The 27,487-nt window shown below is 43.2% G+C and overlaps 1 protein-coding gene and 1 long non-coding RNA gene across 8 annotated transcripts in view; one reads left to right on the top strand and one right to left on the bottom strand.

Annotated features, from left to right (window-relative positions):
- The window catches only part of RAB30 (RAB30, member RAS oncogene family), an 85,057-nt gene extending 58,631 nt beyond the window's left edge, over positions 1–26,426 (bottom strand). Inside the window, exons 1-2 of one of the 5 annotated variants that reach the window (XM_038387426.2) lie at positions 14,365–14,769; positions 5,432–5,536 (exon numbers count right to left, since the gene is read on the bottom strand). The gene's annotated coding sequence lies outside the window, so the exon portion shown is untranslated. Of the gene's footprint in view, positions 1–5,431; positions 5,537–14,364; positions 15,231–26,307 lie in introns of those variants that run through there. The other 4 variants (XM_043504100.1, XM_038387423.2, XM_038387425.2 and 1 more) reach the window with 4 other exon arrangements.
- LOC119849961 lies at positions 15,337–20,748 on the top strand. 3 transcript variants are annotated; one of them, XR_006277559.1, is made up of 4 exons: positions 15,337–15,859; positions 16,592–17,500; positions 18,645–18,915; positions 19,725–20,748. It is a non-coding gene; the product is annotated as an uncharacterized LOC119849961 (long non-coding RNA). The 3 variants fall into 3 exon arrangements; XR_006277558.1 differs by lacking the exon at positions 19,725–20,748 and having other exon boundaries at positions 18,645–19,617; XR_006277557.1 differs by lacking the exons at positions 18,645–18,915; positions 19,725–20,748 and having other exon boundaries at positions 16,592–17,109; positions 17,230–17,548.
- Positions 26,427–27,487: the final 1,061 nt, after the last annotated feature.

Here is a 27,487-nt window from a genome sequence, read left to right on the forward strand (position 1 = left end):
TTTTTCCACCAACATATAGGTCATTTTATTGTATGTTGGTTGTTTGTTCGCCTGGATTGCAGGTTTTTTTAGTTTAAAAACCAAAACATCTCTTTATTAGACACATTTAGAGCAACCTCAAAATTTAGCCAAGATTGTGTATCGGATTGTGGTGCGAAGGAAATGGATATGTGTACAGTGGCAAGAAGAAAAAGAGAACTTGCTTAGATGATGAGTCCAGGAGTGCATGATGGCATGACAAGATGTAGGTTGTGAACTGGTGAACTGAGGGGTTTTTTGGGTGTTCACGTAGTCTTAACAGGTGATTCCTTCATTTTTATTGGATTGTGTTGAAAAACACTTTTACAGCCTTACCTCGAACTTAAAATTTTTCATATAGGAATTTCCTAGGTTTTTTTTAAAAAACATGTCAGGCAGTGGGGAGCAATAAAGGATATAGGATGAGGAGACAGGAAGGATAGCAGGGGAAGGTTTGGGGTAGTGGTGACTATGGAGGGGATGTTGGGGGCAGCAAGTGATGAACCAAGGGTAGTGAGTTGGGAGGGTATAAACTTTGTGGAGTAGCAAGGGACAGAAGGTAATAATGGAAGAGCGAACAAAGCTGAAAAACAGAATGCAGGGTAGACTAGTGCAAACTATTTTCTACAGCTATACTTGACTTGGCTTATGTCCAAGATATTGGAAAGCAAGCAAAAGGTATAAAACTTCAAAAGAGCATTTTTAAAAAAAGTGTTGTTTCCGCACGAAGTTAGTGCATATTTTAAAATTCAGTCATCTTCTGAAGAATTATTGCGCTAAAGCCAGGAGACAATTCAATTATTAAAGCATGAATCAGAAAGATTTTAATACAAATCTCAACGCAGCCTCGACAAGGGAGTCACTACCAACGCCTCCATAATATATAAAAATATTTTATCTCATACGCACACTGTGAAACAAAACATCCTTTTATCGACTACACAAAGCCTTTGGATTCACCTTTGAATTTAGAAAACATCATAGGATAGTCACAGTGAAGAGAGCATGAGTCATGGAAATATATTGTTTAAATGTCAAGTGTTACAGGTATTTTGCATCCCAGTTGACCTTTATATTCCTCACGTTAGAACCTTGCTTATGTAGTGATAATAGAAGACAGGTTTAAATACAATATTTGCCATAAGCCTACCTAATGAAGCCCAAATGAACTCTCCACATGAAAAAGGCATTTTTGTAATCGTAGGGATGGAAAACCTCATCTCTACTGAAGAAAAAGTTCTTGCTATCTGTTCATTAATCTGCTCCTTTGGTTGACTAGTGCTTCTCTGTAATAGCCTCACATACCGCCTACGGGTGAAGCTGGCGACTCCCAAATTCTCATAGAAATTGGTTTGCATATCTTTTGTTGGCAAGTAAAAACTTCCCTGCAGATTCCTGACTAAAACTGGAGCAACCATGGAAAGAGACTACCGAGGTGGAACATCCGATTTGCAGATTTTGAGGAATATACCAAGTGCTGCACAAGTACTTACACAGTGCAGGCACGATCAGTGAAGTTACTGTAAGCTCAGAGGAAGGGTCTATGTCATCCTATGTGTTTTATAGTGAGAGTCAGTATCTGCCACACATAGCGGGTATAATCCAAATAGGCAAAACAGAGAAAGGAGAGAGGAAACAGAGGTGAAAGAACTTGCCGAGGTCACAGAGCTGGCTGCTGGCAGAGGTGGAAATAGCAACCCACATCTCCTGTCCCCTACACTTCAGTGCTCTTTCCACTAGACCACTCCCTTTTCTTCCTGGCTCTATTTCACTTTTTTCCTGCCTCACAATGTGCACTTTCCCAGATCCGTCTCAGCCCCCTCATATCTATTTCCCTCAGTCCTTGTACTGTGTCCTCTACCTCCTCCTCTATAGTTGGCCTCTTTTATTCTCCCACCTCTTCCGCACTGCCAGGAAAGGCAAAGGGGATGGGATTCCTTCTCAAGTGTTGTCCCTGGACCCTGTTCAGGATCCAGCTTTTGTATTTTGACTTGTAAGTGCCAGATAAAATTATAGCTGCTAGAATGGAGAAGGAAAATGCTCTTCCCTACCTCCCCTTCTCATCCTGTCTCCTCCTACCTCCTGGCATGGGAAGTGAAGTATTCACCATTCTGTAGCTCTCCATCCGTTTTCTGTCTGCCTTAAGAGGTAGGCAGTGCATGTTATGACACAGACAAATCCAGACAGGCATATTACCCGTGTCAGTCCATCTTCTAAGTATTTCACCAAAGGGGGGGGCTGTATGTGGTTTCTGAGGAAAGGTAAACTGTAACTGATTATCATGGTTATTGTGAGATGTTTGTATAGAAAGTCAGTTCTAGAGTAATGCAACATGTAGGATATTATGTTCCAAAGCTGTCCGGAGTCAAACCTATCACCTGAGAGTAGGCAGTCTGAGCGCTGACTCAACCAACGTAAGAATAATGAACATCTGTGGAGACAGACCCCACTGACTGAGTGAGATGCAGGCTTCAGCATTTGCAAAGACAAAAGAACCCCCAATAAAAATCTCTGAACAGGGTACCCCATGTCGGGGGATGCGATAGGCTGAGCCTTTCTCTGGGGTCACACTCAGGCAGTTTCAGAGTCTCATTCCCTTTCCCCACTTGGGAACTTTACTCCAGCCTTTCCACTTAAGGGGACGTTCAGTCTGGGTCTCCTTATAAAGGTCTGGTTTCGCTGACCCCATCAAGGTTGATTTTGACCCCTGCCCTGCAGTGATAAGCTTGTCTATGGTCCGTTAAGCCCTTGTGGGTGGTGGAGGCTTATCAGCAGTTTCTCACTCAGTGGCTCTGTAGCAAGAGTCAGCTACTTCTGAGGCACAGCACCTTTCCTCTTGGTTGCCCCTTCCTGTGACAAGCTCTCATTTTTAAAGTTTGCTTGCTCCAGGCTCTATAGGTGTGCCTATTTAGTACCAGTTGAGCCATAGGCGCCAACTTCTGCTGGCGCCGGTGGGTGCTTGACCCACTCTGCCCCCCTCCCCAACTCTACCCCGACCCACAACCATCCTAAACAGGGAGGTAGGCGGAGAAACGGGGACGAAGTGTGCTCAGGGGAGGAGGCGGTGGTGAGGGGAGCTTGGCTGCCAGTGGGTGCAGAGCATCCACTAATTTTTCCCCAGGGGTGCTCCCTTCCCCGGAGCACCCACGGAGTAGGCGCCTATGGGTTGAGCCCAGAGGAGCTAGTTAGTCTTCTGATCGAGATGGGGCATACACCATCCCAGGGGACAATGGGCTGGAATTGTACAAGAGAATTCCTCCCCATTATAGGAGCAGGGACTCCAACAGTGTGGGGCTATCATGAAAATTGGGGCCCATTTTGCAAGGAATGACCTTCGCATGAGAGATCTCATTAGACAGGAAAGTAATTTGTGAATAAGTATAGGTTATCAACTGCACGTTATATCCTTCTTTTATCTGTAACCTTCTGTTTCCAGACCCTTACACATGCTTTTCATTGAATTTTCATCTCAAGCTCTGGTAAATAAACGTCAATCTGGTTTTACTATAAACCTATTTAAGTGCCTTGCGCTAAGGAGAATGTTGAACAGAAATGAAACCAGTCCACTTGGGTGCACTGCTTTCTCGGAGGCAGTGGATCTATGTACATTGTGGGCATCCAGACGATTAAGGGACTGGGCACTCAAATTGAACAAAATGGGGTGTGTAAATTCCTAGCCTGCAGAGGGAAAGAGCAGGGCTTGCGGAGCCTAGAGTGGAGCTCCTGTGTTGCCAGTAACTGGAGAGCATTTCCCCTGGTGAGCACAGACCAGGCTACTTCCCACTGTGAGCAGGTGGTAGAAATTAACCCCAGACACCTAGGGTCACCCCAAAAAGTGTCACACACCTCCACGGTTCTACTCATAACTCAGCTGCAGTTTGAATCCTCCTTTGTAGTGAATAGCTATAGTGCCATTTCCTTCTCCACACAGCACCAAAGTGAGACTGTTCTGACTCTTAGCCCCACTGCTGGCCACAGGATTCTGAACAGCAGCAGATGAAGGGAAAGATGCTAGTCAGTTTTTCCTGTACTATAGCTTGGGAAAGTTCTGAACAGCAGAGGCAGCTGGAGCTTTCTGCAGGCTTTGGAAGGCAGTACTGCATTGGTTTTCATTCTATTTGGAAGGCTTTCACAGCCATAACCACTAGATGGTTTTTTTGTTTGTTCTAAATAAAAGCTTGGTTTCTCAAGAAGCTGATGGCACCTACCGAGGAAACCCCACGGGCCACTATGCTCTTCCCTCTGGCAATTTTGTCCTTTGTCAACTTTCATAACACTTTCCTCTCCTAGCTCTCCTCCAACTTCCAATCATTCCCTCAACATTTCATTTACAGGATCTTCTTCAGGGGGATGCTACACCTAGCCCCCTCCTCTTCTCCCTTTACACACACACTGTAGGTGATCTCATTCACAAATATGCTGAGGACTCACAGATTTAATCTTTCTACTCCTAACCAATCTCCTGGGCAAACCAAAGCCTCAGTCTGTCATTCTGTAAGAACTGAAGAACTTAAAAATGGCCATGCTAGGTCAGACCAAAGGTCCATCTAGCCCAGTATCAATCACCAAGTGATCCATCCCCTGGCATCCAGTCTCAGCATCTGGCAGTCAGATAAGATTTTGAGAGAGATCTGTTAAAAGTGGTAGCAGAAAAAATAGAAAGTAAAATACTGAACCTTAAAATGCTGAGCACAGACTATGGGAAGATCCTGCACATCAGTACTCAACTTTGGTTACTGTACCTCACAAGTTACTTGTATTCCCTGCAAGACAGGACCCATACCATTTTGATAACCATAGCCAGCTTCAGAATGCAACATTTTCCAAAACAACATGCTCCTCATCAGCATATATGTGTCCCAACATATTAGTATTAGATTAAGATATCACGAGTCCCAGTAACACCTTACTATGCAAAGCTTCATTAACATGTAAATGGAAAGTTCACACCGATATTTCATTCGCTGCACAAAACAACAGTTCCTACTTGAAAGGACCCACAATTAAAGTCATAAACACAAATAATAAAAGGATTAGAATGGGACTGGTTGGTTGTACATGTCACAGTAATGTTTGAAAAACAACTTTTAAAGAAATAAATAATAATCTTTCTGGTACGAATTGATTACAATAATAAATGAGAGAGTCAAATGCTGAAAAATATGCACTGAAAATTCAGCATTAGTTTAGCCTTTGGTTGTCAATGTATTTTTAAATAAGAAAAAGCATTAGTTTTTCTTGATGCCTGAATTCGCTGTACCTAGAACACCAAAAATTAGAACAGAGTGAGTCTTTTATTCACGCTATTTTAGCAAGCCAAAAACATGCTCTTACCCAATAAGTTACAGCTTGGCCAAAAGCACATATGTACAAAATACGTATTTTGCAAATAGACAGTAACTGTATAACTCACAAAAGGAGTCACCTCTGACTGCAAAGTTCTCAGTTAGCCCAGTGATAATGGAACTCCAGGCACATCTGTTTGCAGAACCAAGCCCACAGAAGATCAGTCATGAGGCTAAATAAAGAGGATTATCAAAACGAATATTAAGACAAAAAGAAGAAGTCGTTTACATTTTAAATTTTAAATTTTATTTTATTAATTTTCAGAAAAGAGACTGACATTTAACATGCTGACCTGATTATTTAATAGCTACTTTTGGAATTGACGTAATAGACTTACTGGTATGATGAGCGATAGTCAAAGTAAACAACAATTAATGCCAGTTTTGTTATTTTGCTTCAGAGACCAATTCAGCAGAAATGCAGGACCTTAAAGGAGAGAGACTGTGTTTAATATTTATTTAGATATCCTCATTTATCTTAGCCAAAGTGATTGTGGATTTTTGGCTGGATTTTTGTTGTTTGTTTTCTGTTAGTTGGCTGTGTTGTGGGAGTTTGTGCTCAATTTATTTTGGATTTAATCATTCCAATTTTGAAACTTGCAACAAGGAGAATAATTAAAACTACTCCATTTTTGAATAAGGTTTATTTTCTTCCATGCTTAAGGTGACTTTCTGTCTTTTTATGATTGCCAGCGCATTACTTCCACTGTCTCTCTTCATAACCGCATATTAGTTCAGGAAGCAGTAGTTTTTAGTTTAAATACCCGTCAAGACCACTCACGTACTTAAAGCTGAGCACGTGCTTAGGTGCTTTGCAGAAGTGGGTCCTCAGTCACAATCTGTTTCCCTGCCCTGTACCTGGGGCAGTGTCAGGGCTGGATTTCCAATTAGGGACAACAGACATGTGCCTAGGGGCACCTAACAGTTAAAAGTGGGTTAAAAGTGTCATTTCTTATGGAAAACAAGAAGGTCAGCTGTAGGCAGCGGGGTCACTGAAGATGCTGTGCCTAGAGGCGCGTAGGATGTAAATCAGCCCTAGGCAGTGTGGCTAAGCATTGCCCCAAACTCAGGCTGGATTGCAAGGAGAAAACCCAGCCCTTTGTAATAAAAGTGAGGCTCTTTAATGGTCCAAAATGCGCATGGCTTAAAAACCCTCTTCACAAGGGCAAGCAGAAAGTTTGTCCAGCCCTGGGGAGCAGGCTGAGAAGAGGAACACTGCAAAAAAAAAAGGAGGTAAAACCAATTCACATAGGAGGCGTGAGAAAGGGGCAGAAGTTTAAGGGTCAGTTATTTCTGATGGCAGCACAGTATTTTTTAGTGCAGTTGCTGCTGCTCATGCTATTCATGGGACAAGTTCGTAAATGATGCATAAGAGTAGCTGATTCTAGGATAGAAGAGAGGGAATTGTGGGCATTTGATCCGCAATTCCCTGAGAGGACAGTGGGGTATCCGACATTATACAGCAGCTGCCCCACAGTACACAGTAGTGATTTCCCACAAAGTAGTGGTCCTGGCAGCAGGGCGGAGGAGGAGGACACTAGATGCCGACCCACAACAGCAACCTCTCAGCAACAGTTTTGCTGATACATTTTGAGACCATGTGGGCACAATCCGCCCATGCAAGAGGCCAACTGCGTATGTGCCCTGCTGAATGAGTTTTGTGGTGGCACTATGATGACAGAATTTTTTACTGGTACAACTTGCTAGCGCAGACAAGGCCTACGCTAAGAAGTTTCGTCTTTGGGTTTGAAGTATAGGGGGAGTTTTGCAACACCTGAATATGGATCTATTGTTTAAGTCTGTACTTAAGTTATTATACCGAAGCAGGGGTCCAGGTGGGGACAAGTGGAGCCCTGGCAGTTTCTCTCCTATGCTATTTTAAAATACAATAATTTGGGGGTGATTTCATATTTCTGTAGAGTCCAATGGAGTTTGACAGCAGGAGCAGAGTGCCTGCCAAGACATTATGCCTTAATTTCATTACCCATCAGGCAGTGCATAGGTACACTGGCTCTTTGGTCAGACATTATTTCCTTCTTTCTAACAACCCTCCCTATTCCTTATTGGTGTTACTTCTTCCTCCAAACTGATGTCTCCATTTACGCTCATCCATTTCCTAATGTGACCCAGAATCATTTGCATCCAGAATCTGAGGCCCCAAAGGAGCCTGTTGCACATCACTATATAAACAAGAGCACTAGAGTAGAATGGCGACAAGAAAGAATCACGAAGGTGAAACTCCACTACAGGGAGGGAGCAGTTTGATACTGGCCTCTCAGCTATTATGGATGATGCTGTTCCAACAGTGACTCCTCAGATTTGGCACCCTAATGACAGTCTTATTACTCCAGGCAGCTGCCTCACTGCACCCCAGATTAGTGCAGCAATATGGTTCAATAGCAGTATTCCAGGGGGGTGAGGGATTAAAATGGTATATTTTTGTCACAATCCTCACTCCTAACTCAAACATATTCAACCAGAAATCCCTCTCCATGACCTCTCTCAGGATTCTGTAACACAGCCCTCAGTACATTTTAAATTATCTGGCTACTTGAATTTTAATATTTAAGAGGAAAATAGGAAAATGCTTCTTTACTGCAAAGCAAGGTAGAGAAACAGAATGGAAGTCAAGGTGTAACACACTGGCACAGCATGTGTCACATCCCCTACCCTGTGGCTGGACAATAAACACCTAACCATTGCTACCAGTTAATGGAGTTAACTCCTTTAGCTCAAGTGATAAATGTTTGTTCTATGGCTCTGAAGGTCTGAGTTTCAAGCTTCACAGAATGTTCATACAGGAGGCTGTTACACAGTCATCACTCTCCAGTATCAGGTGGATGAGTAAATACAAAAGACAAGATTTTCTTTAGTATTCACAAATAAAAGTTAAGTCAAGGCCTATTACATTTCTTTCCAAGCCAACGCAGCCTTCCCCAATCCCCTCAACTTCCAAGGAAAAAAGGGGTCTCAGTACAGGAAACTTATTGTTGCATTTAATATGACCAAATACAATAAGCTAGAGGAAAATATTTCTGCTACAGGCAAAGTACACAAACTAGATGTATGCTACCCACAACTTTAACAGGACCGAAGCATCACTGAGTATCATGGTTCACTGTTAATCCCACCGTGTGGTCCCACCTACACAGGCAAGGCCAAGTCACATTACAATACAATCCCCCCGCACTTAGTAGGCCCTAAATGTGGGTATGTCTACACTGGAGGTGCAGGTGTAATCTCCAGCTCAGGTAGACATACCCGCGCTAGCTCTGATTGAGCGTGCATGGAAAAGCAGAAGCAGAACCATAGCAAAACAAGCAGCAGGATAAACTAGCTGTTCCGAGTATGATCCCATGTGAAACCATAGGCACATACTTGGAGCCACTTGCTCATCCTGCTGCTTGTGCTGCCATGGATGCACTTCTATTTTTAGTATGCTGGCTCAATCATAGCTAGTGTGGATGTGTTTTCCAGCTGGGATAAACGTATCTTCAGCTCCAGTGTAGACATGCTGTATAAACAGTTTTTAGTAGCGTAGATGAGGAGAGTGAAGAACCAACTGAAATAAAGATACACTTCAATTTGCTCTCAGTTACATTTGAGCTTGGCAGAATGTGATTTTTTTTTTAAATAAACATTGATATTATCCATTAAATTTTATTTTTATCAATATAAATGTTCACAATTATGGAAAATTATGGAGGGGTCAAACAGAAGGGGTCAGATAATAATTTAATGACAGTGAGATTCAAGATGTTAAAATTTCATAACCAAACACAAATTGTCAACATTATATCACAATTTACAAAGAAAACAGCCTTAAATCAAACTAAGTTCACAAGCACCATTTTTCTTATTTTGCCTATTTGTAAATTTAAATTATCAATAGAAGTGTGTGTGTGTGTGGGGGGGGGGGTTAAGTTTACATCTACCAATTTTTACCAATAAAAATCAAATCCTTCCAAGCCTAATTATGTTTAAATAGTAACATTGATTTTAATGGGCCAAACTGATTGCTCATGTAATTGTAATGAATTAAATGGAGTTCTATAAGGGATGTATTTGCCTCGATTTTTTCGATTTCACCTAAATTTAAAGCATGATCCAATTGAAAGGCATCATAGTCCAGGAAACAATTAGATCACAAACATGACAGAAAAACTTTTCATACATTCATAAAACATGCATTAAAAAACCAACACAATTTCTCTCACCAATTATGTCAACAATTGACTAATTTATTTGCTGCAGGATGATATCATAGAAATTGGACACTAAAAAAGGATATTTTAGGTCATCTAGTTCATGCCCCCCAATCAATGCAGAATGGTTCCTATAATCTACTTTTCATGCTTTCTCCAACTGAGTTAGTGATTTAGTAATGGAGCTGTCACCACTTACGAGACTGGAATAATCTAAAAAAGTATCACTCTCAGAGGTTTTGCCCGATATTTTTCCTGATTTAAATGTTATCCCATTACTCCCAGTTTTAATCTACCTTGTACCATCCTATGAAATTCCTGTCCTACTATAATCAATATACTTATATTATGATGCATACTTTCTCTAATTTTCACATTGCCACATACATACATGTAATTTGGACACACACACAAAAAAAACCCACACCTGTGTGAGCCAGCTAGGTTCAGACACGTTTTCTGACTGCCATTTCTGCAACTATTAGCAGCAACATTCGCTTTCATATTTTAGGACCCATTTACTAAAAAATCAAATCTTTCACTAAAGATAAAAAGGAACCCAAATCTCGACTGTAGAATCAGGCCTGTTGCAACTGTTCATTTAATTTTATTTTATGTGGGGGGGGGGGAAGCATTCCCCTGGCACACGAACAATACAGCTGCAGATAAATCTGGGTAAGACAGACCACAACTTACAGTTACACTAGATGACTGAAGTTCCCAATGACAGATGCCATCTTGACTAACACAGTGAAGACAGAACTGGGGACCTCCAGAATAAAAAGCAGGAGTTGCTACAGCTTGAGTTAAAGAGGCAAGGCTCCCTCACTCAAGCTATACATGACTCATTTCATGTGAATTGGGGGGTGGGAGGAGAGAGACTGGGGGGAGGAACATGTAATACACACGCACAAGTGAGTTACACTGGTTTAAAAAAAAAAAAAAAAAAAAGAAGGAGGAAAAACCTGTTTAATGGGAGGAACAATAGAAAAGGGCACACCAGGTATGCCAGACTCAGCACCCTCTTCATTTTTCTCCCACTCATTATTTCTTATCTTCTTCCAAGTTGCCCCTATATGGATGACCACTTAAGTCCCAGTGCACCAAGTTCTCCTCATTCAAATCTTGCCTGAAGGCTCATGTCTCCCACAAGTCCCCCCACACACACACACACACTAGCCTAAGTGAGTCAAATAACTTCTCTCACCCAGCACTGTAGCAGAGGAGAAGATGGAGAGAGCAAAACTTGAAATAAATCTATGTCACCATTTCGTTGGCTCTCCAAGTCCGCTTTTTCTTATTTACAGGTTTCAGAGTAGCAGCCGTGTTAGTCTGTATTTGCAAAAAGAAAAGGAGTACTTGTAGCACCTTAGAGACTAACAAATTTATTAGAGCATAAGCTTTCGTGAGCTACAGCTCACTTCATCGGATACATTTGGTGGAAAAAACAGAGGCTCTGTTTTTTCCACCAAATGCATCCGATGAAGTGAGCTGTAGCTCACGAAAGCTTATGCTCTAAAATTTGTTAGTCTCTAAGGTGCCACAAGTACTCCTTTTCTTTTTTCTTATTTGTGTCTGTATTTTAGACCGCAATTCCATATCAGGGTAGGATTCAGTAGATCCCAGTGTGGGACTGGGACCTTTCCCGTCCCAAAGCACTTGCAGATGAAGGACCGTCTTACTTTGCCTCCAATACAGTGTATACCTTATTTGCTAAGCATCAGCAATGAGGCCTTGATCTTGTAATCATGTGGACTTGTGCATAACTTTGTTCACACAAGTAGTCCTTTAAATCTAGTGGGATGATTTGCATGAGTAAATGCAGACGCCTAAGTCTTTGTGGGATCAGGACGCAAGTTACTAAATAAACGTGAAGTTTCTCCAAACCAGCTATTTAGAAGGAGTGACCTGATAGATCTTGACTTTGCTTATTCATGGTTGTATGCAGTATAGTTGTAGCAGTGTCAGTCCCAGGATATTAGAGAGACAAGGTGAGTGAGGTAATATCTTTTACTGGATCAAGCTCGAAGCTTGTCTCTCTCACCGACAGAAGATGGTCCAATAAAAGACATTACCTCACTCACCTTGTTTCTCATTTATGGTGACAGATGACTTCCTGACTGCCCAACTTTTAAGTCTTTTTACATTTCTGTTACTCCAAGACAAAAACTGCAACACATCCTGGTGAATATTGCATTTGCCTGCATGCAACTTGGTGTCTGAATTTCTGAAGTGCATTTTAACTCTAATTATTGCTATTTTATTATATAGCACCAGAATGTTAACACTTTAGACAAACTCATTACTATTTAGAGAAATTCATTAATACAGCAACATGATTAAACAAGCATACATGAAAACAATGAATAAGAATGCAAGATGGGCATAAATATACAGGCATGGTAATTAGATTAGGGACCCCCCCCATGAATCCCCTGCTATATAGGTTTCGCACAACTTACATATCATTAATTTACCAAATACACTTTCAAACTGCAGTTCCAGCGCTTGCTCTTCATAACCTACAAAATCACTGCTGTAAAGGTTCCTCTCTTACAGCCAACAGGAGAAGTCGTATATTAAATTACGCACTCACTGCCTTAATCAAAAAAAGAGGGGGAGAGGGACGCCATTCCAGGAAATAAAAGTCTAAAAAACAAAAGGCAACTGGACTGCATGCACTGCTGTTCCTCTCCTTTAACTTAGCAACAACAAGGAAGGAAGGAAGGAAGGAAGGAAAAAGAAGAGATAAAAAAATACGAGATTTAGCTGAGGAATTTTTTTCCCCCTCAGGAATTTAGTTGCAAGATAAGATCACATAAAATGCTCTGCATTACACATTAACTCCATAACCATTGTGTTACTGTTTACAAACACTTTAATCAAAAGATACAGGGAGTTTCATTGTCCACATTTTACTCATATCACACATCCCTTAGCATTGCAATTCCAAGGAAAGTCTGCCAAAGGACAAAACAGTCACAGTTACACAAGAGTAACGCAGAAGCAAATATGCGGGGGGGGGGGGGGGGGGGGAGGGGGCGGGGGAGAGGATGGAATTCAGTCCTTGGAGCAGATAAACTTTGAAGGGACCCAGATGGGAGACACTGCTAATGCTGCAAATGAAGCAAAATTCTGTGTGTGTGTGCGCAGCTAATACAGTGTTATACAAAAGAAAGTAGATTTCTCTGGAGTATACTTGTAATTGCAATGATGATATAGTTTTAGAAAAGAATAAATAATATTTTGCAACTTGTTATGGTAGCACTATTCATGGAAACATCTCAAAGCACGTAACAAAAGCAGGCATTATCCCCATTTTATAGATGTGGAAACTGAAGCAAATGACTTTCACCACAGAGCTAAGGAGAGAACGGGGAAAAGAACCCAGATCCCTCACTCCCAAATCCTGTACTCTGCACTGCACTGTCTCCAAAGAAAGTGAGGACTGCATTGTGAAGCTGTGTTGGATTCCAGAGTTAATTTTAAAAACCACTCACATTTCTTCTATTTATGACAAAAGAAAAACCAAGTGGATCACAAAAAAAATAGCTCAATCGTTAAAATTGGGTACATCTGTCTACAGCATTTAGTCCAGCTGTTGGTTTAAAAGTATATATTCACCTCACACTACTCAAAAATAAATCTGAAAAAGCTGAAATAGCTAAGAGCGAGTCACACACCTCAAGTCACTTTTTCTCCTGAAAGAGGCAAGGAATGGATCTTACAAAAATCCAAAATACACACAATAGCCCCAGCCCCCCCAAAAAATATTTTTTCCCTTTTCTATCACCAGTCCCATCTCCCTCACCAACCAGAAACACTCCTATCTAATAGCACCTTGGCATCATTAAGCAATAGCAAATTAAGGTCAATCCCATTTGCTGCTATTTTCATCATTGAGATGGCAAATTGTAGTAGGATTCCCTCCAGTTATTTGTTACTAAAAACTGTATCTCAGGGAAGTACAATCAAATTACTACTTATTTATTACTTGTGCTTAAAGTTGCAATGGAGTTTAAAAAAAAAATCTACAGACGTTCACTTTTTCAAACACTCAGAATTAACCATATTTTAAAAAGAGACTATTCTTAATAAAAACAAATCGGACTTAAACATCCTGTGACTGTCTAAAAAGAATACTGACACAGAAATCTGAAGTGCGTGTTGTGTATTTATTTTTATTTTTACACACATATTTTAACATGATTGAGCCTACTATTGTGGCTCTTTCTAATATGTTATCCTGAAGGCGTGGGGAAAGGGAAAGAAAGCATTTCATATATGTAGTAAGTCTGCTATTTAAAATATATCACCCATTTGTTCTTTTAAACACAAGAAAAAAAGGCAATAAAGTATTTCAAAACTAAATTAAGTCACTATTTTATTCCCCTATAAATCAGCTCTTTTGAAATGCATCAAGCATTTTTTTAAAAGGCTAGAAACTAGAATAAATCCACATCTCAATTGCTTCTCCCCCTCCACACCAGACACACAACCCCTCCAACATCTGTATACGAAGGGGAATCAACACTGTCTGATTATCGTTCTGCAGGCAAGTCTAGCTCTGTAAGGATTTTCCACACGCAACCGCCCCTCTAACAAATAATAATCAAGCTTATAGACAACTCAATGCACAGGAAAAAAAAAAAAAAAAAGAAGAGGTTTATTTTTTCCCAGTGGTACCCATGCCCCCCCCAAATAGCCCTGCACAGAACCTCCCCCATCAATTGCACTTTTCTGACTTAAAAATACATATTACAGACAAGTTAATAGCAAGAAATCACAGAACTCACCTGGATTTGGGATTTTCCCCCCTTCCCCTGCGAGACCATAAAACAAGACACAACGTGGGATTCAATCACCTAGACATGGGGTAGGGCTTGCAGCTCCCTTGGGATGTCTATATGGTCCCCCTCCCCTTTGCTTGGGATTTAGTCACTGCCCGAGCGCTTCAGCAGCAGGGGGAGGAGGCGGCTACAGCGTAGCACAATGAATTGCAGAGCAGAAACCTCCCCTGCCTGTTTTGCAATGACATCATCCCTATGGCCAGGGTGGGAAGGGAGGGGAGCGAAGCCTCCCATTGGCCCCTTCAGATCGGCGGTGCGGCATCCTGGAATTTGTAGTTCGCTCCCACGTCTCGCAGCGGGCCCCGGGTGCGCGGAGAACTACAACTCCTATAAGGTTCTGCGCCGCGCAGCCGCAGAGAAAACCGAGGGGGGGCCGAAACGGAGAGGGCGCCCTCGGCGGCCATGTTGGTGGTGTGGGTTTGCCGTTCGCGCGGAGGAACGGCCGGGGAAATCGGATTAAAATGTCGGCAAGGGGAGGGCGGGAGCTGAATGCTCAGGGTCGAGTAAGGAAAGGGAAGAAACCGCGAGGGGGTCGCGCCTCTTCTCCGGCCGGACGGACGGGTGGGCGCGGCGGCCAGTAGACCGCGCAGTGCGTTCGGTTATCATCCGCTTCCCCCCCAGCCTTGACGGTGCGGCGTGCTTAAGTCGCCCCCCCCCCCCACCAGCCACTCCCGCGAGGGGTCAACCGGGCTGAAGGGGGAGGGGGCGGTTGCCGAGCAGGAGCGTGCGCGGAACGGCCCAGAGGGAGCCCTGGTTGCGCCCGGCAGCGGCGCGACGCCTCTGGCCCGTCAGAGCGAGGCCCGCGGCTGAGCGAGCGGCGGGGGACGCCCCCTCCCAGCCCCAGCGCCTCGCTCCAGGGCTGCCCCCGCTGGGCTGGGAGGGTGGCGTCCGCGGGCTCCCAGCAGCCCGACGCGGAGCGCTGGAGGGGCCCGGCCTGGGCGTCTGCGGGCCCAGCGGGAAGAGCCGTAACGGCCGGGTTGCGGCGGGGGTCGCTGCGAGGCCGGGAGGGGCTCTGTCGGGCCTCGCCCGCGTGGCCGTGCTCGCGGGGCTGCGGAGGAGAGGGGCTTTTCCAGGGGGCGCGTGGCAAGCGGTGGCTCCGGGCGGCTGCGTTCGGTGCTGCGCCGCTTCCTCGGGGCGCGCGGCTTCGCTGGCGTGGGATGAGTGGCACTAATCGAGCTTGGGGTTCACAGATGCGTGGCTAGGCCTGTGTCCCGCAGGAGATGGTGCAATATTCCTGCCCTTCGTCCATGGAAGTAGCTGTTGTCCCTGTCCGGGCATTTAGTAGCACTGCGGAGTCCCTGAAGACACCAAGGCAATGGACAACGTCATCTGAGGCCAGAGCCTCCCCCCCTGTGCGTGCGATCAGTTCCCTGAAGACTTTCCCTTTTCCTCCCAGCCTTCTCTCAGACTCGACTGGATTCACCTTTCCCTCATCCAGGAGGTGGTTGCAGTTGAACATTGTTGGGAGACTTCTTTATTTAGCTTGCTTAGGAAAGGGAAGTTAGATGTTGGGTGGTAATTGGTGAGACTTGCTGCTTCAAGCACAGCTTCCTGTAATATTAGGCCCCCTGTTGCAGGCTTAAGGGTGGATGGTGCTCATTTCCCCCCATCAAAGGCAGGGTTCATAGCATCTGGTAGGGGTCCAGGGTGTTCTTTGTTTTTTTACCATGCAGGAAGGAGGCCCTGTCTGCACTTGGACTCCGGTGATGACTTGTGATTGTCAAATTCCTGGAAGGGATAGTAGCTGTTTTGGGTCCTGCTTTCAGCTTGTTCTTGGTGGCCGAAGAGGCCATCAGGGATGCAGGTGATCTCTAGGATTTCTCACCGCAGGTGGGGGTGCAGGAGGCAGTTGCAGAGGTCTCCTGTAAATTACTCATAATCCCTTCTTGGGTTGGCATACCAAGCCATGTAAAGTGGTGTTAAAGTGCTTTTAAAAAAAAAAAAGGGTAGGGTGGGGCGGGGGCAGAACACTGGGGCTGCCCTTGGAAGTAGATACAGTACATCAAACATCTGTTCAAGACAGGCCTTCATAGTAGCAACTGGTAGTTTTATCTTGTCTTTTTGCCATAGTGTGAGTGCTACAGTGGGAGGGACTGGGTATGGTGAGAAGTCTTTGTACAAAACAGATTTCTTGGGTAACTTTGAGGCACTTACTAAATTTGTTCTCTTTCAGGATATATGGATACTGAGGAAATGGAATGCAACTGTCCCTCCCCTGCCCTCTCTTTTTAAGCTGCAGGTACCCATGATCAGAGTTTTGAGCCAACACTCCGCCTTCTCCCTCCTCCTACAAAACTACCAGTTGGGATTGATGGAGGGGATATACTTTAGGCCTTATTTTAGCTGGAGTCAAATAAAAATATTGCCATGTTGGTCACTGAAGAATAGGTAAATGATGTGGTGTATGTTGTTGGATCAAAATGGCAAAAATGTGTCTTACACCTCATGGTTCCTCTTTCAGATGCATGTGGATATTACAAAAAAGCAGTTTCACCAAGTGCTGCATTCTTTTGCTAGTTTCTTCACTGCCTGAGTCAGGAGCTGCTAGAATAATTTATGCTAAGGAGGAGAAATTAGGTCTTTTTTAAAGAGGGTTGGGGATATATAATTGGAGAACAGCTGTCTAAGCTTTTCATATTAAATCTGGCCTAGATCTGTGCAGCTGGAACCACTTCATATTAAGCAAAAGTGGTAAGTATTTTGATGGAGTACTTAAATGTTTGTTTTTTCCCCTCTGTGAAAGATTTTAGCAGATAACATACAGAACAGTGTTGTCAGATGAATCAGACTGCTTTTTCATCTTTATGACAGGCTGCCTGACCAGCCAATAGTGAAGTGTGATGTGCAGATTCTAGAAACAACTTTCAGTGAATGATGTGTGGTAAACTGCTTTGTAACCTTCACAGCTGTCCCCTGTTTTTAGGAATATACTGTTTTACTTTGATTCCAATTTTTCTTTAGGCAAACAAAACAGGTTTCCTCTTCCCACAGAGACATAGAAGGTTGATGCTCTTGTCACAGCAGTTGCCAGGGAAGGCTAACTTAAACAAAGCAGGGGGCAATTGCAATATAAAGTTGGCTTGTAAGTCTGGTGCTTAAGTGGTATAGAATAGATTGTTGTATTACATAATTCACCCCCCCTCCTCCCCAGCAGAGCTTTCCAATCTTTGTTACTGTCAGTCTGCTGCCATCTGTGATGTTCATTAATCACAATTTGCCATGGCCTTCAGAAGTTTCACTTATGTCATACTGTGCATCTGTGAAGTGATTTCTAGGTTTTCAGCCACAGGCTATAATTTCAAATTAAACAAGCTCACATGTGGACACTGTAGTGCTGCCTCTAGTGTTGCAAGAGATGGTGCTGTAATAGTGGAAGTGCTGTCATTTTGGATAACATGGTAAAAGTTTTCAGGTGATTCTGTAGTTGAAGATGGAGCTTGACACTTCTCAAAATGAAGTTTTGCCTAATACTGCTTTTTGTCAGTAAACACACTCCAGTGTCTAAACACCTCAGCCCCTATTACATTTGCCTGTACTTGCACTTAGTGTAGTCTAACCTTTTATGATGGGAAGACACTTTAGATTGTCAATTGTGAAAGTGACTTTAATCCAGTGGTTTTCAAACTTTTCTTCTGGTGACCCCGTTGAAGAAAATTGATGCCAACAACCCAGCAGAGCTGGGGATGAGGGGTTTGGGACATGGGAGGGGGCTCAGGGCTGGGGCAGAGGGTTGGGGTGCAGGAAGGTCAGGGCTGTGGGTGCAGGCTCAGGTGGGACTGGAGATGAGTGCAGAAGGGGGTCAGGGCTCTGGGTTTGGGATATAGGCTTGCCTCCAGTGGCTCCTGGTCAGCAGCACAGCTGGGGTGCAGAGGCAGGCTTCCCCCATCCTGACACTGCAGACTACACTGTGCCATGGAAGTAGCCGGCGGCTCTACCTCCTGGGTAGAGGTGAACAAGCAGCTCTATCTGGCTCTCACCTGCAGGCACTCCCTGCCTGCTCTCTTCCCTGCCCCCAGCTCCGGGAACTGGCCAGTGGGAGTGCAAAGCTGGTGTTTGGGCAGCACGCAGAGCTCTGTGGCCCACCTGCCTACGAGCTGGACCTGCTGGCTGCTTCCAGGGCATAGCGTGGTGTCAGAACAGGTAAGGACTACTAGTTTTTACTGGCTAGCCACCAGGTCCCTGGGTGCCGAACAAGGCTACCTAATGCCTTGCATTCTCTGACTCAGGACTGGGTCATGACCCAAACTTTGAAAGCCACTGTGGTAGTCCATATCTTTCATCTGAGCAGGTGAAGAAAGTGTCCTTGAAAATAAAACTCAAGTTTCTGGTGAGCATACTCTGTTCTTAATAGAGCAAAATAGTCTGTGTAGAGGTAGACCCTTTCTGGGAAAGAAACAAAAGGTATTTGAATGTATAATCCCTTCCTTCCAGGCTTTACAGTATTTAGGTTATGAAAAAGTAAAATCTACATAACCAAGTTCATCTGTAGAAATGCAAGTATGAGACTGCAGCTCTTCAGAATGAAAGCCTTATTGTCAGTCTTTTAGGAAATTCTTGTTTTGTGAATTGTAATAGTTCACTGCAAGTTCATGTAATGGAAGCAAATCCACACCCAATGTAACAATAGCTCCCACATGAGACTTGTGCACAAATAGAAAATTGAGATGTGGTTCCTACTTGAATTATAACATGGCCATGGTAGACACAGCTGTTAGGTATATAAAGGTTTAAAAAAAATACAGGTCCAGCTACTTTAAAAAAATCCACATACAATCAGCTCATTTGTGTGCCAAGTCTAAAGTGCAGAGTTCATTATCCCAGATATCAAAGGAACATAGAACTTGGAGCTAGAGCTGCTCAATTTTTTCCATAACATTTTTAATTGGAAAGTATCCAAGGGACAATGTCAGTTTTCTCACCAGGAAATTTTGAAGCAAAGTTTTAAATCAATCTGAGCTGACAGTTTGGTTTTTGGAAACTGAAAAAGGCAGGGAAGAGAACAAACGCAACACTGCTTTGAGTTGTAAAACTAAGAGGCATTTTAACAAATTTCTTTAGCTGCTGCCTCTTCCCTGTCATCTCTCCCCACCCCCTTTTTCTAGTGCAGGAGAAGGGAATACTGAAAACACCAAAAAAATGGAACCATGACATTAAGTCAATGAAAAATGGTGTAATTTTCAAAGTAAAACTTCAGAAAAAGCTTTGGTTTCTGACTAGCTAGTTATCTTGCATGGGAAAAACCCTTATGTTTAAGGTTAACTATAGTTGTCAGCTGCTGGACTTTAACTAATTAACTTCTCTTTCAGCTTAAGGATACCACAGTGCTTTAACTACAGAAGAATCTCCTCGTGTATCATGGATGTCTTTCTCCTCAGTTCGATACCAGTTACATGACACGAACAGGAAGTAAAATATACTGCAAATCTTAGCCATTAAGTTTCTAGAAATCCTATTGCTGCTGCAGCAGACCCTTACTAGGAACTTCCTGGCAGCAGTGGGGATACAACTGAGATCTTCCTGATCTGGAACTCAAGCCCCCCTCACTTTAGCTAGAGGAGAATGTAGTACAGGAATTATCCTGTATAGTGAAGTTTTCACTCTAGCAAACAGCACATGCAAGTCAGCTCCTTACAATGTTATCCAATAGACACTTCAGGGAGAGTGATACAGGTGATATGCAACTTCTAAACGTGAGGCTTGCCCTCACTATCAGTTAACACTTGCCCTCAGGAAAAAAAAAACAAAACCAAAAACACACATGACCCAGGGCTTATCTTTATCTGTACTCTACCTCCCTTAATTCCAAGCCAGATGATTTGGAGCAGCAGGAAGAGTGCCAAATGCTGACTGGTCAACATTACTTTGAGTTGACTGTTGTCTAGAAAGGTCCCCTAGCCAAGTAGTGATCTAATGTTACACTCCAGAGATTTTTTTAATCTAAACAGGCTGATCACACAAGATTGTATGGATACAGCCTGAGCTAGCACCTTATAACTATTTCATGGTTTTGAAATGCTGAGAACTATTTTCAAGCCCAGAAAAATTCTTGAGCACAAAGCTATTTTGAAGAAGATTGAAAGTAACCCATGGAACTCCAGTTAACAACCCCCATCCATTCCCCCCCAACCCCGTCCAACTTAAAGCCCAAATGTTTTAGTCTGGAAATGAACTATGAGCGCTAATCTTACTGCTATTGTGCAAGTCTTCCTCTACTGCCCACTGAACTTAACTCAGCTCCCTGAAATTTGCAAAGATATTCATGTAAAGGGGAAGATAGCTGTATACAAAAAGGCAAAAATTCTATTTCCTATTCAAGGGATTAACTTTCAATATAGTCTAAGAGTCCCTTATCTACATTTGGAGAGCACAGGCTCTGCCAAAGTTCCATTAGCTTCCATATTGCTCAGCCTAATCAGATCCACTTGCCAGATTAAGACCACAGGTCTCAACACATTTAAAAAAAATCCACTAAACCGGATATGCTTCTTGCTATATGCTATAGCTTTAAACTTGCATGCTCTCCATACTTATATAAAATACCATAAATCATATTACATAATCTGTCTGCTGCTGTTCAACTCCAGCAACACATTACACTGAGAAAAAACAAACCTGATAAGATTAGGTACCTTCACTACACATTTATGGCCTGATTTACAGAAGTCCTGACTGCCCTCAGATCCCACCAATGACCATGGGAGCTGCAGAATCCTAGCACCTGTGACAATCAGGCCATTAACTTAAATAGTGATTTTTTTTTTAAATTGCAAGAAACCCCACCTCCCTAAAGGTAAGATTGAAAAAAAAAATAGGTGGGTTTCTGTCAGGCTTCAGTATATCTGGGATGTGTGTAAGAGTGGGAGCTAGCCAGTGAAAGGAAATGGGGGGGGGTTGCAAAAAGAGGCAGATATGCATATAATTGCTGGTCCTGTGCATCCCTGATGTTTACCCTCTCCTAGTGTTCTGCATTATAGGGGACTAGGAAGACATGACTCATGTCAGTCTACAAAAGTAGAGACACCATTTCCCACCATTCCACTTCTGCTTCCATTCCCTTGCTTGATTCTTTGCACACCTGTCTGCTTTCTTTATAAAAACCTTGCTTCCAGAAAAGCTTGGAAGTACTGCTGACACTACCTTTGTCTACACAAGTGGTTCTCAGACTTTGTACTTGCAACTGCTTTCACACAGCAAGCCTCTGTTTATAAAATTAAACAAGCTTTTTTTTTTTTTTACATTTAACAATTATATTTGTTTATCACTTTTCACAGCAGACTTGCTAGCTAGCTGGGTGGCATGTACTCATGACCCCCACACGATTTCAACTCCACGATTCCCAGTTTTAGAACCCTTGATCTATACTAGCACTTCCCTGACACTTTTTTACTGTAAAGACACCCCCCCCAAGCTCCCCAACCAACATAAGTTTTGCCAACAAAAATGCTGGTGTGGACAGTGCTGTTGGCAGGAGAGGTGAAAGCCAGGGGGCAGATGAGCTCTCAGCCCCCCACACTGCCCCTCTTCAATCAGTGGAAGTGCTCCTGGTGAGGATGCACACCACTGACAGGAGGAGGAAGGGTAGTGTGGACATCACTTACTGTAGTGGCTGTAACTCACCCTACCATTGGTCAGCTTAGGGCTGCAGTGTAGCTGTGCCCAGAGATGTACAGAATGAGCAAGGTAGAGTGTAGGTGTCGTGGCCTCAGAATTTTATGTATTTTGTTTCCTCTAGGTTCTGTCCAACAGTAACTTTCCCACCTGATGAGAAAGTGAAAGCATGGGGGTGGGAGGAGAAGAAATGTCACATGTAAAGAAAGATGGGCAAAGGGCTACATCTTTGTGTGAAGGATTCTACCTGTGAACTCACAAAGCAAATATTTTGCCTCCCCCAAGTTCTAACATTGGTGAGTTTTGAACACTCCTTTAATTAAGCTGTCTGGCAAAACAAGTGTGCTGAGGAAATACAAATCTGTGGCCATAGCAGCTTCAGAATGAAACAAAATTCTTTGGAATTGCTTTTACTATTTTAGTGAGCAGTGTAACTGCGCACCAAAGGTTATGTAGTCACAGCCACTGTTCCTTCTAAGCTGTGCGCATGCACACAGATCCTAAACCCTGTGCAAAGGAGAAACCACCACATGCATAAAAATTTGCACAGAAGCACAAAATTTTGCTCACATGGCCTGTCAAAAATTAGAGGGAACATTGGTCACAGCCTTTACTAGGCTTCTCGGGAGCAAAATGGTATAGGGCCCTTCTCAATCTCCTGCTTAAGCCTGGTCAAATTGTCACTCTGGGGAGCACTATGGCTACTGGTATGACAACCTGCTGCAAATAGATAGCTGGAGAGGAAGCATGGAGTTGGCTTTACACCCACCCTTTGCTACTTAGGCATCTAGGGAGGAACCAAGGGCTCTACAAAAATAATTGAATTAGCTTACTCCTTCCCCAGAGAAGTCATGGTTTGTTCAGAGGTCCACTCCTGTAGCAGAGCAGCTACACCCTGCCCTTTATTCAGGACAGATAATAAAGTTAGTCTAGCTCCAAATGCAATTTATGTCTTAACTACTTAGGTTCTATCTGTACTACTAAGCTTGTAATATGTTTGGAGTCACATGCAACCATGGTGAATACTCTGTTACTGACCATGGTAGCTACATGATATGCCTTTCTAGAGTCCTGGACTAGAATAGGATTATCTTCCTGAAACTAGTTCATAATACTGATAATTTGCTGTACAAACTGGACCCCCTCATTTTTGTGTAACCAGTTTGCCTAGTCCTCTTTCCTCCCAGCTCTCAGGTGCAGCAGGTCTTCCTGGAATCCATTGAACCATAGGATATTGATGTTGCTTTGCGGACATGTCCTCCAGGCAGACTGGATCTTTGAGGCAATAGGGCACAGCTACCCAGATTTTTTCCTCAATGCACTGATAGAAACATAATTCAGCAGCTATGTAATTGTGGCCATGTGATGGATATCCTCTTGGCTGACACACAGGCATGGAACCAGGACTAAAAGCATGAGCTGCTCCAGATAGAGCTAAAGTTCTATAGTTAGGGGCTTTTAATTACTCCTATCCTCTGAATTGGGCACAAAGGGGATGTATAACATTCCCCCATGGGCTATAGTCTTACAAAATTGGTTTGTGCACATGTAATCTACACTATTAGTGTAGCTTTTTGTCCTTCTCTTGTAGCTAGGCCACAGAGAAGTTTGAGTTTGCTACTGGCTCTGTGCTAATGGACCAGCTTGTTGAGCTCAGGCAGAGGTACATCCCTTCAAATCCAGAGATCCTAGGTCAGTCCCTGTGCGCTACCTGATTAGGTGTGTTATATGACTGCTGTGGAAAAGCCTGCCATATGAACAAAATTGTGCTTGTTGTAATTTGGGTCAGATGAGTATGCCCTAAACTGGTTACAAAGACATTAGAGTGGATGGGCCCCAAGAAATATCTTCATGCATTCTTATGAACCATCTGTGCTAAATGGTACTGTTTAACTATAACAGTACTGCTGCCATCTTACAACATGGCTTGAATTTATAGACAGGACTAAACTGGGCTTTAAATGCATACCCCTTCAATGCATTTATAACATTGTTAGGCCTAAACTTGGACCAAACAAAGTTACAAAATGATCCCTTTGAAGCACGCTATCAAAACTAAAATTTGCAGCATATTGTCATTGTGTTAAGTGAGGACATTACACAGTTGATTTCCTAAGGAATTTATAATGTAAGACAGGCACAGAAAGGCCAAGAGTGGAAGAGGTTAGTTGACCTGAGTTTGAGAAGTATTATTTCTCTTCACCTGCTTCTCCCCATTGTCTAATGAAGTTGTGGACAAAGGGTGACTGTCCACTTTTTACTCCTTTTTGTAAAAGGAAAGCTGAAAATCTACTCCAAGAATGCTTGCCACCAGGTGTTGGATAAAAAAAAGTATTGGCCCCTCAGTATCAGATTGCCAGCTGGAGCTTGTGACTCTGGTTCAGAATAACATGCCTCTTGAGACTGAAGTGTTGGCAGGTAGTGGAATTAAGGTGTTAGTCTATGTATTTTGATTATACATTTAACATTGTTCTGAAGGTAACTGAAGGTAACTGAATAATCCAATTTTACTGTGCATTTTACTTCTCTGCTAAATGACTGGTTGTGAAAAGCCTTCCATTTAGGAACAATTAAATCTTAAAAAGTTAAATGGGTACTGGACAAAGTTGTAGCAGGCTTGTGTTGTGTAAGCATTCCCACACTCCACTGTATTAAAGTCCCAGTCCAAAAACAGGAAGAGACTGACAATTGTGCCAAATTGTGGGGTAGTTCTGTGACAGAAAAATGTTGACCGAGGACAAGATCTAGGCCAACCAGAAGAGCTTCACTCTTGTCTGAAGTGAGATATGAGCACTAGGAATAGTCTACACTTCAAAGGTTTTGCTGGTACAGCTATTCCAGTATAGCCAGATAGCCAAAGCCCTCTAGCGAAGACAACACGTACTGGCAAAACGAGTTATTTTGCAGATGTAGTTAAACCACCTCCTCTGTATGACAGAGCATGCTCAAGGCTGTGTTGCTGGAATAGCTGAATCTACACAGCGTTTTTTGCACCAGCATAGACACTGGTTAGGGGTATGGTTATTTGTAGGGTAGATCTGCCCCTAGTCTCCAGAGGTTCAGGGGCTTAGATGCCAATTGTAATTTTAAAAAAAATTGAGCCTGATTCATCTGTTTTGTTCAGGTGAGCCATCCCTATTTTGCCCTGAGGTAAGGGGTGTAACAGTCAGGCCTTTTGCCTTATTGTGTAATTAAATATGAACACAGCACAGATTTTTAACTATATGAACTTTAAGTAGTACAGTGCTAGATAACATTGGTGCAGTTTTCCTTGGGAATAGATTTTGTGTTGGGGAAGTGGCATTGTATAAGACAAAGCCAACAAACAGTCAGTAGTTCCTTTTACTAACCAATGCTTGATGGGTGGAAGTCTTAAATTGCTAGACTCTTGAATAATAGCAACAAGTGACAATAAAATTCCCCAAGTAGTTCCAACAATAGCAAACCTAGGGTGTTTAATTCCTGTGTCATAACAAGACATTAGATAGCACTTTGTGAAACTAGATAATGAATAAGCCAGAAATTAGCTTGAATCTCAATTGGGATCCATGTGTCCCCAAAGGAGTGTTTCAATTTGAGGGCTTGGTTTTGACCCATATCCAGACTTTTTTTTTTAAGTGAACAAATTTCCCAAAGTTTCAACTAACTAATTTCCTCCAAGGGACTCCTATAGACTATAAATGTTTTAAGGAATATAAATTCTATATGCTCTATAAATATATTATAACCTGTAATCAGGAAACACTCACCTCTCATGAGTGCCCCCGTCAGAGTGTGTGCCTACATGCACTGTCTGTTTGTGGTGGGTCTTCAGTGACTCAGACCTCCAGTTGAGCCACACACTGTATGTGAAATAAAAACCCTTTCTAAGGAAAGAGTCTGACCAGGGGCCTAGCCCAGTACCCCTCATTTGGCCTCTTTCCCTGTAGGCCTCCCAGGGCTCAGGCCCTAATTAGTCTGGCAGGCTTTAAAATAGTCTCAGCCCTGTTATTGAGCAATACTCCAGTACTCCCTCCCTGGAGTCCTTCCCGCTCTGGCCCTTTCAAGCCCCAGCTGTCCTGCTAGGGCACTAAAAGTTCAATTCTATTTCTGGGGTGCATCCAAATTCAGGACACTTTCCCAGAGGCTGGAAGGACAGGACCTAGCCCACCCTCTACTCCAGGTCCAAGCCCAGGACACCTAAAGATAGCAGCCATCTGCCATGTTTATTTAACCAAGCACATTGCTGCTATGATTTCCTGGACCACTTCCCCACAGTCCTAGCACATTCTTCACCCTTACCTCAGGGCCTTGTCCTGGTTGAGTTCCTGCCACCAGCCCAGAGCTCCTTCTTGCTCCCTTCCATCTCTGCCAGCACTGCTGTCTGAGGACCTGTGGCTCCCTCAGCCAGGCCCATCCTTCACATTCCTCCAGTTCTAGCAAGGTATTGATCTCATGCTGGCCCTGCAACTCCTTTTATATAGGCCAGCTAGGCTCTTACTGGTTGCTCCTTGCAGCTCTTTTCTGATTGGCTATCTCCCACAAAGCCACTCTAGGAAGCTTGGAGGACCCTTTCCACAGTTTTTTTCTGAGGCAGGATGTGGCAGGGCAGTGAGGCCATCAGCAGGGGCCCCCATGGCCTGATCCACCCTGCCACATGGCTATTTTCATACAAATGGGTTTGTATAATATTTTTTATTTTTTGAGTAGTTAGGCATTTTCATTTCATGTTCTGTATCACAGCTAAGATGCTACCTATGCCAATCGGAGAGCTCCCATTGATGTTGGTACTCCACCTCCCCAAGATGGTGGCTATGTCAATGGGAGAAGCCCTCCCATCAACACAGCGCAGTAAACACTGAGAGTTCGGATGGTATAACTGTGTTGCTCAGGGGTGTGGATTTTCCACATGCCTGAGCGATGTTATACTAACATAAATTTGTAGTGTTGATCAGGGCTAATTGGATACTGAATGTTGCCATTACAGAAGCAGTGAAGTGCAAAGCTGAGAGTAATCAGAGCTGGATTCAGTTCCCAAATGTCATAGAATAATTATGGGTAAGTCCTTTAAACCTTGCTGGGCCAAATTTGGTCTGGTGACACTGATGTAAAGCCAGAGTTACTCTGTTGAACTCAGTTGTTTTATTTCAAGTTTGCACCTGTCTCTCTAATGGAAGAATTTAGCAGCTGGGTTTCATTAACCCTCTCTGTAAACTGGATCTAATAGTGCTTAAACATCTTTGAAAAAACTTGGAGATGAAAAGTGCTATGTATGTGCTAAGGGCTTGCTATGGTAGTGCTTAGTGAAGACACTACCTGCGTCGATGGGAGACCTTTTCCCATCAGTATAGGTATTCTAGCTCTCCAAGAGATGGTAGCTATGTTGATGGGAAAAGCCCTGTCGACGTTGTGCTGTCTAAACTGGGAGTTTGGTCAGTATGACTGCATTGCTTAGGGTGTGGAAAATCCATGCCTCTTAAGT

This window comes from Dermochelys coriacea, chromosome 1, assembly GCF_009764565.3.
Source record: "Dermochelys coriacea isolate rDerCor1 chromosome 1, rDerCor1.pri.v4, whole genome shotgun sequence".
NCBI classification, from domain to species: domain Eukaryota; kingdom Metazoa; phylum Chordata; order Testudines; family Dermochelyidae; genus Dermochelys; species Dermochelys coriacea.